We start from the raw sequence: 18,029 nt of genomic DNA on the forward strand, positions 1-18,029 counted from the left end.
AGAAAAAAAAAAGAAAAAAAAAATCACATAAACATGAGTGTTGCAGATCTGAGTTGCATTCGGCACTCAGATCAGCAGATTTCAGATCTGCAGCACTCAGCCGAAAAGAATTGCTTGTGTTTCAGATTTTATTATTCTTTTCTTTCATTACAAAAAGAAAAAAAAACAAATGAAAAAAAAAGAGGAGATCTTTTGAACAACCAGAGGAGCAATTGAAAATTCGGATCAGAAGTCAGATCTGAGTTCAGATCTGAATTCTGCTATTGCAGATCTGCAACAGTTCAGATCTGAGTTCCTCTGAACTCAGACCTGAACTGATGAAATTTTGAAGGGAATTGGGTGTCATCACCACCCCAATTCACCCTAGGGTACTTCTGCTATTCCCCAAAAACAATTTGGTAGAAATAACTGAAGGTAAGGCAATTGAGATTTCAGATCCGAACTCAGACTTGAGTTCAGACCTGAACTCTGCTATAGCAGAACTGCAATACTCAAAAAAAAAAAAAAAAAAAATCTGTTCTCAGCCCTTTATTATTCTTTTCTTTCATTACAAAAAGAAAAAAAAAATATATTTAGATAGTGAAAAAAAAAAAGAAAGAGAAAGAACCATGGAAACCAAGGATTCGGATCAGAACTCAGATCTGAGTTCAGATCTGAGTTCTGCTGTAGCAGATCTGCAACAGTTCAGATCTGAGTTCTCTTGAACTCAGACCTGAACTGATGTAAATTCAAAGGGTAATTGGGGGTTATCTTCACCCCAATACACCCTACAAAAAATCTGCTATCTCCCAAAAACAATTGGATAGTCATGGTTAAAAAAAAATTTCGAATCTGCAATCACCTAGATCTGAACTGGGGTTGTGAACAGAGCAGGATACAGGGCATACTTTGCTGTATTAAATAACTTGTACTCCAACCTATCTGAGCTGATTTGGTTGAAGAAAAGTATATTTAATCTGAGAATTTTTTTATGCCTCAATAGTTTTAATGCGATGCAGCACCTCCACACAATTCTCTATTTCAGACTTCTCTTCTGCTATTGCAGATCTGCAACATTTCAGATCTGAGTTCATCAGAACTCAGACCTGAACTGATGCAATCATGAGGTGAATTGGGAGCCATAATCACCCCAATTCACCCTATTATACATCTTCCAGCCCCCAAAATTAGTTGGATAGCAAAGAAGGGCAATTGAGATCAGAACTCAGATCTGAATTCAGTTATTAATAGTACCAAAAATTGCAATATGTCACATTGCAATCTGATGCATCAGATCTGATTTATGATTGCAGTATATTTCATTGATGCTTCATTGATGTGGACTTGTAGCAGTATACCAAAAATGTGTAAAAATCAGATCTGCATCATTGATGAAATAGTAGCAATGTGTGATGATATCAGAGTGCACTTGATTTCTACTGTGGACTGACTGATGACATAAGGCAATATGTGGACTGATGTTTTTATCCTTTAAATTACTTTCATCCGATCTGATTGATTGTTTGTCTGTGGACTGATGTTTGTGTTCATATATGTGGACTGATTTTACTAGCTTTAAACCACTTGCACCAGATCTGAACTGGATGAGTGAATTATACTGGAATTCAGGGCTGCTTACAGTATATAGTTAGCAGACTTGATTTCAGGTTTCTGCAACTACTTAATTTGAGCCATCATGATTTCAGGTTTCTGCTTTGAACCTCTTGCACATAGTCTTGGATGTCCATTAGTAAAATCAAAGTTTTAGATGACCAGCTCTGATTGCTTTGAGATCTGATCTGAAATGGACTCAATTCTGTTCTGCAACACTGCTAAATTGTAGCAGTAACAATGCCAAACAGTGCAGACCTGATTTTAGGTTTCTGTAAATTTGTGGACTGAACAGCTTAATATATTTGAGCTAGACAGATTTGGGCTGATATGAGATCTGAAACAAAACATGGGCTGAACTGACTGTGGGCTGAATTTACAGGTTGTATGCATTGCAGACCTGATTTCAGGTCACAGAAGTCTTTAAGATTATGAAGCCATACACTTGCATAGCTTACAAACCTGAATCCAAACCTGGCTTAGGTCTGGTTGTAGCCCAATTTAAGCCCTCTAAAGGCACATTGACAATTCAGCTCTGAATAGCAGCCCACAGTATAGCAGATGTAAATGGTGATGTGCAATAGTTTCAATAAGTATATTCAATTCAGACCCCAATTTTTATGGTTTGTTAATTGCATATTTAAACTCAGATAAATTGTATCTGAATTTAGATGCTATAATTAAGGAATGTAAATAAGATTGCTGGTTTGGATTCCCTTTTTAATAATCAAAATCATTTATGATCTAAAATCAGTGGTTATTTGAATGTTAGTAACCACTGATTTCAGTATAAATGACTACTGTAATTTCAGATCTAAACTCAGATCCAAAGGTGACTGTTCTCAGTAGGTAAGTTTGCAGATCTAATTTCAAATCTCTGCAATTTATTGACGCATACAAGACATAAAAGTTGGGACTTGAAATAAGAAGTCTTAAACTCTTGAGTTCAAACTTATTTCAAACCTAATTGCATCATAATTCAGATTTATTGATGTTAGGTTTTTTTTGTAAGACTGTTCTCAAAAACTAAGACTTTAGGTCTGATTCTATTAAGAGCTTGAAGAGCAGCCTAAAGATACTAAATTCAGCAATTGATTTTAGATCTGATTATAGTAGATGTTAGATATGTTTACTTCTATTTAGTCTAGAATAGTGTGTAATAATATCTATTGCTAATTTAGCTAGCTTTCTTTTTCATTAATGATCTACTTCACACTTGAATGCTGGTTTTCAGTAATGGAGCTCTGTTTTTCTTGATTATAAAAAAAAAAAAAAAAAAAAAAAAAGAGAGAGAGAGAGAGAAAAAGAGTGAAGCAAATGACTTTGGTTTGTCTTATTAATTACATGGCTTTGTAAATTTTTCTTGTATAGCTAGTAGATTAGGATTACTTACATTCTTTTGAATTGTGAATAGTAGTCTTTTTTTTTTTTATTATTTGGTTTAAATTATTTTTAGTTAGAACAAAACTTCTGATCTCTGTTGCAAGTAAATTCTAGCAGAAGAGGCTCCCACCAAAAGAACTCTTGCATATCTGGAAATTAATCTTCAGGAAATCCTCTTTACCCTTCTCTTTACTTGGTATTTCTCTTGTTGGTTTTATTGTGATCCCCTAACAGTAAGAACATTGAGGACAATGTTCATCTTAAGTGTGGGGGAGTGAGCCCGAGGCTAGGGTATGGGGGCTGAAACCATGCACCCCAACACACATATGCAGGCAATGACATAACCAAAAAAAAAAAAAGACTAGAACCCCTCAAGTTCATTACTATTTATTTGATGATTTTTAAGAAGGAATTCAATGAGTTGAGGGAGACTGATGTACTTGTTAAGTTTTTATTCTTGTGAATGACCCAATTTGATATATGCATGAGAAAAGAGGAGCTGAATATGCTTTTCAGCATGACTAGCCCTATCTATCTTTATGTGTATGGAAGCCCTTGATTTCATGGTTAATGGTCAAGAGAGCTAGTGCACATCTGAAGTGCTAATTCTTGAGGTTCAATAATTGCAAAGAAGGACAAAAGCCCAAATTGACTCCGCTATTTTGAGTTGAATAGTAAAACTAGCAGCTCAGAACATGAGTCCTACCTCAAGTAAGTGATCAGTGTGAGATGGAGCATAAGATGCACTCACACCAAAAAAAAAAAAAAAAAAAAAAAAAAAAAAAAAAAAAGAAGAAAAGTGTGTGAGATGGAGCATAAAATGCACTCACACCGAGAAAAAAAAAAAGAAGAAAAGTGTGTGAGATGGAGCATAAAATGCACTCACACCGAAAAAAAAAAAAAAAAAAAAAAAAAAGAAGAAGAAAAGGGTGAGATGGAGCATAAGATGCACTCACCCTTAGAAATAAGTAATTGTGGTGACAACCGAGGTTCAAAGGGGCACTCTAAAGTTGAACTCTCATTGAGATTCAGTTACAGATGTGAAACTTAGTAAAATTTGATTATTAACCTTGACAATTAAGGAGCTGATTTATATATGAATTAGGAGTGAAGGCTAGACTATGATGAAATTCATATTCTCCTTTCCTTGGATCTGATACATATCTTAAATGGTAATTTACAAGAATAAGAGTTGAGCACTTACAAAAGTTCCCCGACTACTCAATGCATTTCTATCTTAAAAAGTTCACCAGGTAAATGGTGAGAACAGAAGGGGGGAATGTTAAGTTTATGGCTGATGTCTTTGCTTGAGGACAAGCAAAAGCTTAAGTGTGGGGGTATTTGATGAACCTACAATTTATCTTTATTTTATGAGGTTTTTGCATGAAATTTTATGATGGTTTAATTAAATCTTGCCCTATTTTAGCTTGATTGGAAGAAACATTTCAGGGGGAGCCAAATCAACAAAAAGAAGGCAAAAGCAAGAAAAGAAAACCCAAAATTTATCAAGTTCAGCCCGGCCCAGCCATGAGAGCAAGAGAATTTCTTTCGGCCCAAGAAGAGCAAGTGAAACTCTTTGGAAAATCCAAGGGAAGAAGCCTAGCAAGAAGGAAATTTCGGCCCAGCCCATTTTTAGCCCAAATAACAGCCTAGAGTGTAGCCCACTTGAGCTCAAAAGCAAGCTAAGTTGTAGCCCAAATAGCAGCCCAAAGGGAGCTAGGGGCGGCAACTCCTAGAAGTTTCTTGAAGAGAAGGAGGGAGCACTCTAGAAGGTTCATGAGGGGTGTAATACACCCCATTCTAGAGGTTTCAAGAAGGGGCAAGAGCCCCTTTGAAAAACTATATAAGGAGGCCTCTAGGAGGGGAGAAAGTGTTCAATTGCTTGAGAGGAAGGCTCTCCCACTCTTAGAGGTTCGGCCACCTTGAGAGAAGAGAAGAGAAGAAGGCTAGGCGCAAGGAAGAAGAAGAAGAAGGGCTGAAGGAAGTTCAAGACAAGCAAGCTAGAAGAGAAGGTGAGTTCAAATTGAGGGTTTGTGATTCAAAGATCTTTTGTAATAAATCATTTGTAGTTTCATTCTCTTTTGATTTGAATTCAGTTTCTTTGTTATATTTTCTTTCTTCTTTCTCCTTGTTTCCATTCTTCCTTGATGTATTTCAGCTTGTAAAATTTCAGTTCAGCAATCTAATTCTTTTTGATTCATTCAAATGGTCATGTATTGTACTTGAAGTTTCTTGAATAAGGGTGTGATTGTAGAGTAATTCGGCCAACTAACCTTCAAAACTCAGATATGAATTCTCAGATCTGAGATTGCAAGATCTGAATTGCTTGAAAGAGAATTCAGATCTGCAATTTTTAGATTGGGCAAATTAATCTATAGCTTGGAATTCCTAGAGTGCTTGAGAGAGACTCTAGGAATTCAGATCTACTATTCAAGAACTGAATTGAGTGCAAGGTTAGAGATAACTTGCACAATTCAGTTGGTGATCAATTCAGATTTGAATTGATGCCTTAGAAGTGTTTGAAGAAATGCATGCATGGGGATTAGATTCTTGCTAGAGATAGAAGAACCGTCACTCATGCATAGGATGAACATGCGCTTGAGAGAGGCTGTTCATGACCTTGGGGTTTCACCAAACCAAGGCTCAATCATGATTTATTCGAATGATCCAAATTGATAGATTGCTGAATTCTGAGATTGACATTTACTGCTTATTCTTCTAACCTGATTTGAAGGCAATTGGGCCAATGATTTAGATAGATTTTAATTTAGGATTTCTTAGCTTTCATTAGAGTTTTGATTTATTTATTGATCAGATAAGAAGTGCTCAATTTAGTATTGGTAATTGTTTCCTAAATCCTCGTGGGAACGATACTTCACTCACTACTTTATTACTTGAATGGCTAGTGCACTTGCTAGTGTCACAATGAGCCACACATCAAATGATCATTAAGATGTCAGTCAAGTGCATCATACACATGAAGAAAGTTAGGGCTGGTCATGTTGAAAATCCTATTTGGCTCCCTTAACCTCATGCAATGTGACAAAATTGGATCATGCACAAGAATAAAGTCTCACACTTACAAAGATTTCCCTCAACTCACTATATTCCCTCTTGGAATTCACCTTATAAACAGCAATAATCTTGAGGGAATTTCAATTTATTCGGCCTATCAATGCGTATATGTATCGGGGTGATTGAGGTGTATAGCTAAGCCTAACTCCCCCACACTTAAGATGAGAATTGCCCTCAATGTTCCTACTATTAGAGAGTGAAGATGAATCCAGAAATGAGGGTAATTGCATTAGGAGCATTATCAAGTAATGAGAGGGGTTTAGATGACTTCCCTGAAGATCATTCTGAATTCTGCAATAACTCTTTTGATCGGCCACCTCTAGCAGCTAGGAACCACACAAAACTAGAGAGAGAGAATGATGAATACTAAAATAGCCCAGAAATCTACCGAATTAACAACCTAAGAAGAAAAAAAAACTCAACTGATATGAATGAGAACAGAAAAAAACAAATAAAAAGGATATGACCAATCATCTGAAGCTCGACAGTTTAGTGAGATCAATGAACCTCTAGGTGCACAGTTTGTGGGGTAGGCAATGCTCCATCCGCTACATATGGTTTGAGGTGCTGACTGTTGACCTGAAAACATCTACCATCCGCATCATCAATGACATCTATTATATAACATGAGTCATCACTAGAAGATGCATGATTCCTAGCATCAGACATTTTAAAAGTTACTTCCTCATTTTGAAACCTAAGGCTGAGTTGTCCTTTTTTGGACATCAACCATGGCCTTTCCTGTAGCTAGGAAGGGTCTCCCTAGGATAAGAGGTACATCAACATCCTCTTGCATGCCTAATACAATGAAATCAACTGGAAAGATGAATTTATCAACTTTAACAAGCACATCTTTTATGATTCCCCTAGGATGCCTGATGGATCTATTAGCTAATTGCAATGCAACTCTAGTGGGTTGGGGTTCACCCAAACCTAGTTTCTTAACAACTGAATATGGAATCAAGTTTATAATAGCTCCTAAATCACACAATGCCTTTTCGATTTTCAAACTACCTATACTGCAAGGGATAGTGAAAACCCTTGGATCCTTTAGTTTCTAGGGCAGCTTGTTGAGAAGGATTGCTAAGCATTCTTCATTGAGTGCAACAGTAGCTACATCTCCCAATTTCCTTTTATTTGCTAATATCTCTTTTAAGAATTTTGCATAGTGTGGCATCTGGGCTAAAGCATCAGCAAAAGGGATGTTAATATATAAACTCTTAAACACTTCAAGAAACTTACCGAATTCCCTTTCCAATTTGTGTTACTTCAGCCTATTCGGAAATGGTACTTGCGGCTGTTGGTTTCTCTCCTTCTTTGGTTTAGATTGCTCTTCCTCCTTTTCGGTTTCAAGGGTTGCATCTACCTTGTTTTCAGCCCTTGGTTTCTTCTCCACTTCTGGTAGCTCCTTACCACTTCTCAAAGTGATAGCTTGCACTTGCTCCCTTGGGTTCACTTCAGTATTGCTAGGTAGAGTGCCTGGTACTCTTGCTGAAATCATTTGTGCTAACTACCCGACTTGATTCTCCATGTTCTTTATTGATGCTTCTTGGTTCTGAAATCTTGTTTCAGAACTAGCTATGAACTTGGTTATCAGCTCCTCTTGGTTAGATTTCTTCTTCGGCTGATTGAAGTTTTGGGGGAAAGGCTTCAGCAAATTCTGATTTGGCCATGACTGATACGGGTGGCCCCTCCATCCAGAGTTAAAGGCACGAGGGCACTGATTTCTTTGAAGCCTTGGAAAGTTTCCAACAAAGTCTACCTATTCTGGGGACTGCATAAACTGATTTCCAACTTGACATTCAGTGCTGATATGACCTCACCTACACCATTTACAAGTCACGGACTGAACATGCATGGCTGCCATCTGCATCTCATCTATCTTTTTGCTAAGTTCACCTATTTGCGCAGATAGAGCTGTATATGTGTCCACATTGTGAAGACATTGCTGTTGCCTAACTTGTTGTTTGCAGCCATCTCCTCTATGAGTGCATGGGCAATTTCAGGGGTCCGGTTGTTGATGGAACTCCCAGCTGTTGCATCCATAATGGTCTTGTTGGCTTCGGTCAGCCCATTCAATAAGGTTTGCACTTGCAGCCATATGGGAAGTCTATGATGAGGGACTTTCCTTAACAGCTCCTTGTAACACTCCCATGACTCATACAATGATTCTCCATCTTGTTGAAAGAAAGTGGTGATGTCATTCCTCATCCTTGTTGTCTTGGATGGAGGAAAATACTTGGAGAGGAATCGGCTAGCCATTTCATCCCATGTTGCTATAGATCCAGCCAGAAAAGAATTCAGCCAAGTCTTTTCTTTGTCTTTCAATGAAAATGGGAACAACCTAAGCCTAACAGCATTATCAGTCACCCCATTGTGCTTGAAAGTATCACTGATTTCCAAGAAGTTGGCTATGTGAGAGTTCGGGTCTTCATGAGCCATGCCACAAAACTGAACCGTGTTTTGTATCATCTGAATTATGGCTGGTTTGATCTCAAAATTATTGGCAGCTATGGCTGGTCTTACAATGCTTGAAGCAGCCCCTGTAAGGGTTGGTTTGGCATAGTCCATCATGGTTCTTGGTTTGGCCATCTCTTTAGTTTCAACTCTCACTTGTCTAGCAACTTTAAGGTGGATGTAAAGGGTTCTTTCAATCTCAGGATCAAAGGGGATTCCCTCCATTTCAGATTTGCTTGTCATAAACTATACAAGTCAAAGTAATAAAAAAGCTAATGTACACCAATCAGAAAAGTAATCTATCAAGCAAGAAAACTGCACACTACCGAAACAAGATCAGCAACCAAAGACAACTACAATTAGCAAGAAGAAAGAAAATGACTTATATCAGCAATGGATGTTAATGTACACAAATCTGAACCATCGTATACAATTAGCAAGAAGAAAGAAAATGACTTATTGCTATAATAAGTCCCTAGCAACGAAGCCAAAAACTTGATGCGTAATTGCTACACTAGCAAGTGCATTGGCCGCTCAAGTAATAAAGTGATGAATAGAGTATCATTCCCATTAGGATTTATATAGTAACTACTAGTAATATATCAGCCATCTATTATCTGATTAACCGAAATTTTAACCTAATCAAAACTGAATTTTTAACTAACAAACGATCTCTAGCAAATTGGATCAAACACCTTTCATGCAGTTGATAAGACAAGCTATATGTGAACAGATTTGGTTCAGCAATTAATTCTCTAGGTCATTCGATTGGGTTGGGGTTCAGCCTTGGTTTGGTCAAACCCCAATGTTATAGACAGCCTCTCTCGAGTGCATGCTCAATCTATGCATGAGTGATGATTCTTATATCTCTATCAAGAATCTAATCCTCATGCATGCATTAAGGTCAAGAGTTCTAGGGCATCGTTGCAGAATTGAATGAAGACCAACCGAATTGTACAAGTTATCTCTAACCTTGTATGCAATTCAGTTCTTGATTAGTAGATCCAAATTTTTAAACTCTTTCTCAAGCAATCTAGAAACTCCAAGAATTAAGAACAATTTGATCAAACAGAAATCAGATTGTCTAAATTCTTCATCAAGCAATATAGACAGTCCAGCATACAAATTCAATTTGGCTAGCTATTCTAACAATTAAAATCCTAATCAAGAAACATCAAGATTGAATCTAATCCCTTCGAATAACCCTAGAGAACTAATTACAGATCTGAAATTATATGAAACATGACTCACTTACAACAAAAAAGAAGAATCAAGTGAAAAAATATCATGAAACCCTAACTGAGATCATTTACCACTTGCACAGAATTCAAGGAAGAAGATAACCTAAATTGATCTCCTCCAATGGCTTCTTCTCCAAATTCAGATTCAACACCTCTTCTTCTCTTGAAGCTTCTTGAATCTCTCCCTTTCTTCTCTCTTGTGCGCCTCTCTCTCAATTCTCCCAAAAGGATTTCGAACTAAAGGAGTTTAAACCCTTTTTCCCTCTTTCTCTTCTCCTTTTATAGCTTTCTCTTCAGCCCCTTTCTCTCTTCTATAAAGTTTGCCGCCTTTAGGTGAAAGAATGGTAGGATCCATCGTATGGACGCCAAAAGGTTGCGGAATGAGTGGGCGAATTTCAAAAATTTCCTACCTTCTTCCAATTGGGAATCATATTCCCTAAATTTAGAATACAATATTCAAAGATCCTACTTGAATCATAACCAAACCAGATCTGAACCAAAAGACAATGGAGGAATTATACCTGATCCAGAGAAGCAGTATCTCCCAAAGTTGGTGCTCATGCCCAAAGAAGACACCAAGATCCGCTCATGACACAGCAATCTGTAGAACGGAACCAGCAGAGTGTCCTACACACTGAATCCTTCACAAGAATCCTCTGAAAACACTGAACACCGAATCTTTTGAGTTCCTTCTAAAAATCTGATATCAAGAATTGATTTCTTGATTTCTTTTCTCAAAGATCGAATCATTTTAGAGAATGGCGGCAACTAGAGGAGAACTCCTGAGATGAAGATGGCGAGTGCTACTTCTCTTCTCTCTGGAGTGTATGAGATCCTATCTCAATTTGCAGGAAGATTTTCTTGCTCAAAACCCTATATTCAAATTCTGTTAATTCTCTTAGGATTTCTCCTCTTTCTTCTTGATTAAGAAATCTCCTAATCCTATTAAGAGTTATCCCAATCCAAATCAGCATCTAGATAGGGGATGATCTTAATCCTATTTGTAGTTTAGGTTAGCTTACTCCTGATCTTATCAGGAGATTACCATATTCAAATCTGATTCAAATTTGGTCTCCTAGAGTGGATTAGGTTAAAAGCATAAGTGGGTGGTCATATCAGCCCAGTTCAAAATGAGCTTTTGCCCCATTAAGTAATTAGTGCTCAATTGGTTTCCAATCTGTTGCCCAGTTGGGCTTCTTTGTATGGCGTGGGACCCAAGCATTGATCTACACACCATCCACATGGATTCGGCTCAGCCTTTATTACAAGGCCTAGCCGAATTCACTGAGAAGCCCAGTGAACCCCTGAGCCAATCACATGGACCCTATGGGCCCAAAACTTACACTAAATGGTTCCTGGGCCAAGCCATCTTATAAAAACCCAGGGACTATGGCAGGTGCAAGATTAGCCCATCAGGTATTATCCTAAATGGTCTTACACTTAACCTCTCAGCCCATAATGATCAACCACTATTCGACAAGAGAGGACCTCTCCCTCGGCTACAAGGAATAGTGCTGCACTCCCTTCTCACATGGATCCCGGGAATTAAAACCATTTGCAGACAACTTGAAAATGAAAATACCTATATATCATATATAAAAATTTTGCAAAACAAAATTCCAATGATTGAAATCAACTGCCGGCAATTTGGCTTCCATCAGAGAGAGTGCATTCCCGATCATTACCTTTGTCCGACAAAGGGGCTGATCCTGTCACTATGATCACCCACTCAGATGAATTCTCTTACTGTCCCAACAAACCCAGGTTTTGACCCCAGCTAAGGATCTCACTAATTGGCATATCAAAGACAACCCAATTCGACACCTAGTGAAGTATCATAATCGAGTCTAGGGGTCAGGTGTAACTTTCCAGTTTTGCCCATCTGTCTCTAAGGTCCAGGGCAATACTGGAAATCTGGTCCGGTTCAAGGATTCGAGTATAATCCCATACTGCATGTGCCTTGGGTCTTACCCTGGTGGCCGAGACAGGCCATCCCATCACTTGGCGGCACACCAGTATCAGCCTTGGCAGGATAAATCTCCACAGACTTATCCAATGGTTGTGAACATTTAAAACTAACATGAGTCTCATTAAGTGTCCAGTTTTAGGGTTTTACACAGAATCATACCATACAACATGAATCAAACATGCACTTTATTTATTTACACTAAATGTCAAAAGTACATCAAAATCAGATTGAAGCTAAGGGCATACAAAACTGTTTAACAGCTCCCACTTGCACTTAGGTCCAATTTGGTACAAGTTGGAGTCCCATACTTTCCACGTGTTTCTCAAAAACCTTCTGTGTCAATGGCTTAGTTAATGGGTTTGCCACATTATCCACTGATGCTACTTTCTGAATCAGGGCGTCCCCTCTACCAACGATCTCTCACAGTACATGGTACTTCCTCTTGATGTGCTTTGACTTCGAATGGGCCCGAGGCTCTTTAGCCTGGGCGATCGCTTCATTGTTGTCACACAACAATGGGATGGGTGATGTGCTAGATGGGATCACTCCCAATTCGTAAACGAATTTCTTCATCTACACGGCTTCCTTGGCAGCTTCACTTGCTACAATGTACTCAACCTCGGTTGTGGAATCTGTAGTGGACCCCATTTTGTTGCTTTTCCATCAAACAACACACGATCCTATCGTGAAAACATACCTAGATGTAGACTTTCTATCACTTGGAACCGACTGGAAATCGGCATCAGTATACCCTAGAACTTGTAGTGAACTACCATCGAATACCAGACAAAACTCTTTTGTCCTTCGAAGGTATTTGAGTATGCTCTTCACAACAGTCCAATGCTCCTGCCCTGGGTCGGCCTGGAATCTGCTTACCACACTCACCACCTGAGCAATGTCAGGGTGAGTGCACAGCATGGCATACATGATGCTCCCTATGGCTGAGGCATAGGGAATGTCTTTCATGCCCTCAATCTCCTCAGACGTCTTGGGAGACATCTTCTTAGAGAGAGTGACTCTGTGCCTGAAAGGAACGTTTCCTTTCTTGGAGTTCTCCATGCTGTATCTTTTCACAATTTTATCAATGTAAGCAGTCTGGGATAATCCAATTATACGCTTTGATCTATCTCTATAGAGTCGAAGACCTAGTATATAGGAAGCTTCTCCAAGATCTTTCATGGAGAATTGATGTGAAAGCCTTACTTTGACCGAAGTTAACATTCCTACATCATTCCCAATGAGTAGGATATCATCCACGTGCAACACAAAAAATGTGACCTTATCCCCACTGGTCTTCTTGTATACACAGGGTTCATCATGGTTCTGCTCAAAGTCAAACGATTTGACGACAGAGTCAAAACAGATGTTCCAACTCCTAGAAGCCCGCTTAAGTCCATATATTAAGTTTACATATCATGTGCTCTTGACTAGTAGCAATGAAGCCTTGTGGCTGCTGCATGTAGATATCTTGACTAAGATCTCCATTCAAGAACGTGGTTTTGACATCCATCTGCCAAATCTCGTAGTCATGGTATGCTGCTACAGCTAGCAGGATTCTAATGGATTTATGCATGGCCACGAGCAAAAAGGTTTCCTCATAGTCGATGCCTTCTTTCTGAGTATACCCTTTCGCCCCCAAACAAGCATTGTAGGTCTCAATTCTGCATCGGGGCCCTTCTTCCTCGCATAGATCCACTTGCAACCAATTGCTTTTACCCCGAATGGTGGATCTACTAGAATCCAGACTCCATTGACCTCCATTGAATCCATCTCAGCTCTCATGGCCTCCACCCACTTTTGGGAATCTATGTCCAACATATCTTCCGCATAAGTCACAGGATCCTCCTCACTAGTCAAGGCTTCCACCAAGTAACTATCCTGGTCATAACCATATCGGACTGGTGGCCTGGATAACCGAGTGGATCTTTTAGGATGGTTACTACCTGGAACTTGTGGGATATCTCCCACTGCTCCTGAGCTCTCCTCATCAAGAACTATTTACTGATGATGTGTGTATAGGATGTAATCGGTCTCTAATAACTGGGCATTTCGACTGTAGAACACTTTCTGCTCACTTGGGTCATAGAATAGATAACCTACCAAATCTTTTGAGTAGCCTATAAATAGGCAATGACTGGTCTTGGATTCCAACTTGTCCACACTCGTTCTTTAAATGTGCACAGGACAACCCCAAATCTTCAAGTGTCTAACACTTGGCTTCCTTCCGGTCCAGAGTTGATATGGAGTTTTTGGAACCGATTTGGTTGGAACCCGATTCAGCACGTAGATAGCAGTCTCTAATGCATAACCCTAAAAAGATGTGGGTAATTCTGAGCGTATGAGAAGTGACAGGACCATGTCCAACAAGGTCCTATTCCTCCTCTCTGAAACACCATTAAGTTTAGGTGTAGCAGGAGGAGCTAATTGTGACAATATCCCGTTGACCTTCAGGTAATCCCTGAATTCGTCAGAGAGATACTCGCCACCTCAATCCGATCAAAGGGCCTTAATTTCTCTCCCTAACTGTTTCTAGACTTCCTGTTTGAACTCTTTGAACCTTTCAAAGGATTTAGACTTATGTCTCATTAGGTACACGTAACCATATCGAGAATAATCATCGATAAATGTAATGAAATACACATGTTGGTTACGAGTTCTAACACTCATGGGGCCACATACATACGTATGTATTAGGCCAAGTGTGCCTATACATCTTTCAAGCACTATTTTCTTCTAATTGCCTTCTTTATTTCCCTGGATCAAAATACAAGAGTAATGTGTTCATTTAAGTGCTAAAATAATGTAAAAAGATAAAAATTAGGGGACAAAAATAGGGTTCCTTTCAGTCTCATCAAATCCCCCACACTTAAACTTTGCCCATCCTCGGACAAGGCAAAAACTCAAGTAACACAAGAGAGACTAACTATTGATTTTCAATCTTTCTTTTTCTCTACAAGAGGCCTGGTTCATTTTATGCTTTAGTTTAGACTTGGTAACCTTCCCTCTTTCATCTCTTTCTCCCCTTCTTATCATCCAAGAGTGATCGCAAATCACCCATCCTCATGGTCCCAAGTTAAATCGACAGTCAAGGAGGCAAGCCTTCCCAGCTGAAGCATCCTTGGCTGAATGGTTTCTCATTGCTTTAACTAACCAATTCGGCCAGATTCACTTACCTTTCTTTGTTTCTTAAGCCAAAACAAGGTGTGCTTATTGCCATAAGCTTGCTATGTATCACATCTCCACCACTTAATATAAATTCCAAGGAACTGAAGGTGAGAAAAGGGGTAGGGGTTCTAAGGTGAGTGCATTTTATGCTCCATCTCCCCCTTGCTTTCTCTTTCAAGGTGTGAGTGCATTTTATACACCACCTCACACTTGCTTTTGTTTCCTTATGTGAGTGCATTTTATGCTCCATCTCACATTAGTCACGTTTTTTTTTTTTGTTCAAGAATCACATGGTCTCGCCGCCTGGTCCATGAATTCATTTATCGTGGTCTCAATATGCCTAACACAACACGTTCTAGAATAATCAAACCATGTTTGACAGATAATCATGTAAAAATCAATTAGGGTTTCAGGGGGTGCACTGTCCTTAGCAGTGTATTCGGCCAGGCCTTGTAACAAAGGCTAGGCCGAACCCATGTGGCTGATGTGTTGATCAATGTTTGGATCCCATGCCATACATGGAAGTCCAACTGGAGAGCAGTTAGGAAGGCTGAGTGAGCACATAAGCTTAATGGGCCTAAAGCCCATTTTGAACTGTACTAATTTAATTAGTTAAATATGGGTGAATTCTGAGATGGATCAGCAGATAGGATAGGGTCTTAACCCCATCCACTCAAAGAGTCCAGATCTGAATATGATTCAGATCTAAAACCTCCTAATGAGATTAGGAGAAGGATGATCTAGTCTACAGATAAGATAAGGGTTTATCCTTATCACCTAAAAGAATGTCTGATCCAAATATGATTTGGATCAGTAGCTACTAATTGGATTAGGAGCTGATCCTTTAGGGTTACAAAAGAAGGAGGGGGTGGTAGCCTTTAGGAGACACACATACTCACGTCCTCTTTAGAGATGAAATCACAGAAGGAAGAATTAAGCAACCCTGCAGAATTCTTTCTTGTTGCCTCCTTGTTCTTGCCACCCAAGTTTGCTAGTTCAATCTCTAGTTGTGGGAGAAGTCAAGATTCGATCTCGACATCAGTTCTTTGTGAAAGGATTGATAGGAAGATGTGCTCACATGCCATCCTATTATTTCTTGCAAAGGATAGAATTCTTGAAGAAGAACACTTTGATTCTGCTCCATCCTACACTGCGCCATCTTCAGTGGGAGCAGTCTTTGGATCCTTCCTTGGGCATGAGCACCTTCATTGAGAGATAATATTTCTCTGTATTAGGTATACCTCTCTCCCACTCCTTTTGGTTCAGATCTGTTTCAGTTTATGGTTCAAGATTGATCCTTGAAATATGATTTTCTAAATAGGGAATGTAATTCCCAGTTGAAGGGAGAGAAAATTTTTGAAATTCGCCCCCTTTATTCCGCAAGATTTGGGCATCCATACCATGGATCTCTCATCCCTTCAGTGGTATCAGAGCCATGGTTCAAATTTTGAACCAATTTGTTTCAGATCTGAACCTGCGCAAATGGGCAGAAGGCGTCCTACCCGATTTGCGCAGATAAGGGTTTTGGGCAATTTGTTCCCAAAATTATGGGCAAATAATCTGAATTTAATTTTTATATAAATCTGATTATTGTTTAGAATTGTTCTTTATGATTTTCTTGATTTATGGGTTGTTCGTACAAGAGGAGATCGAGGTCTTGATTTATGGAGGGAACCTGTGATTTTGCAGATTATGGATTATTTTTATTACATTTGGTCTATAAAATATATTTTTTTTATTTTTTAGACTGAATGTATAGATATTTGATATGATGTAATTATTAATAGAAATTATGATTTCTATATATTTTATTTTGGATCGAAGATGGCGGCGCAAGGAAGGAGATTTCACATATGGGAGAATCACAATCTGCAATTTGCAGTTTATAAAATTGCAAACTGTGATCTAACCTTTGTTTTGTAGGATGGATTGTGCGAACAGCCCTATTTGACTGATTCTTGATTTTCTTTTATCAGTATTTAATTTCAAATTATTTTCTTGAATTAAAGATTTAATTAAAGATCAAACCCTAGACCCATTCGAACCAAGATTTGTTCAAATTGTTTGAAGCAAATCTAGGGTTCAATCAAGGCTGAAAGAGCCCTAATTTTTCCCACTCATGGGCCTGAGGATTGATATTTAATCAAATGGTTAATTTGACCTGTAAAGGCCCAATTTTAAATGGTTAAAACTACTAAAAGCCCACTCTGCGGATAAAGCTATTTGGGCCAAGCCCATCAACCCTAATTCGGCCCATATACCTAGATAATATTAATGGTTAATATTATGGATTTAAATTGGGCTTTATAGATAATTAATTGATCAGATCAATTTATCCTTGCTTGTGATCTAGGATGTGTGATGTGCTACGTACATGGGCCATAAGTACTTGGCCCATGCTCAATCGACAGTGGCTCCTGTGCACACCATGGCTGAATGCACATCATTGCCATGGTGTCCCTTTTGGTCCTTGGATGACCTACCTCAGTGGTGCGCCCCACACCTCATGAAGAGGTTATGTGCTGGACTCTAGCCAATTGGGCCCACTGAAATCTAACTTTATGAAAGTCAGTGGGAGCCACTTGGGTTTGACCTAGATCAAACTAGGACGTAATTAATTATTCCCTCCAGCTAATATGAGTGCATGTGATAGGGAGATTCATATGATGAACTCTCTAAAGGCCTTCCATCATTAGCATGAGGATGGGTCCTTCAGTAATGAAGAAACGCACCAGAAAATGGGCTATCCATTTGTTGGTGGGCTTGTTTGAGTGTTTCATAAGATGATAGGGGTGTCATAGACCAATGTGGGAGGGGCTTCACCAGAAAATTGAAACTCTCTCACAGTACCTTGGCGTTCACGAATATGATGGGCAAGCACTCACTGGACAGAAAGGCTTATCTGAAAACGGCTCTGAAACTTGTCTGACAGAGGCTAAAGGGAAAACTCATATGATGAGTGGATATGATCCGTCACAGAAAGGTGGTGGGGTTATGCAACTAAAACAGTTAGCTCCATGCACCCTATGCGATTTCCCACATTTCTAGGGACAACTCGTAGTCTCCATCACTGAGAAAGGAGGGAAATCTCAGAGATGAATAAATGGGAATGGAACATAGATTAAAATCCATATCTATGTAATGAACAT

The 18,029-nt window shown here is 39.0% G+C and overlaps 1 non-coding gene across 1 annotated transcript; it reads left to right on the forward strand.

The window, feature by feature from the left end:
- Nucleotides 1–8,155: 8,155 nt before the first annotated feature.
- LOC148860987 (small nucleolar RNA R71) lies at nt 8,156–8,262 on the forward strand. Its single transcript, XR_016095188.1, has one exon. It is a non-coding gene; the product is annotated as a small nucleolar RNA R71 (small nucleolar RNA).
- The last annotated feature ends 9,767 nt before the right edge of the window (nt 8,263–18,029 follow it).

The sequence above is a fragment of the Nelumbo lutea genome, chromosome 4 (genome assembly GCF_056320005.1).
Source record: "Nelumbo lutea isolate HS-2025 chromosome 4, American lotus-T2T, whole genome shotgun sequence".
NCBI classification, from domain to species: domain Eukaryota; kingdom Viridiplantae; phylum Streptophyta; class Magnoliopsida; order Proteales; family Nelumbonaceae; genus Nelumbo; species Nelumbo lutea.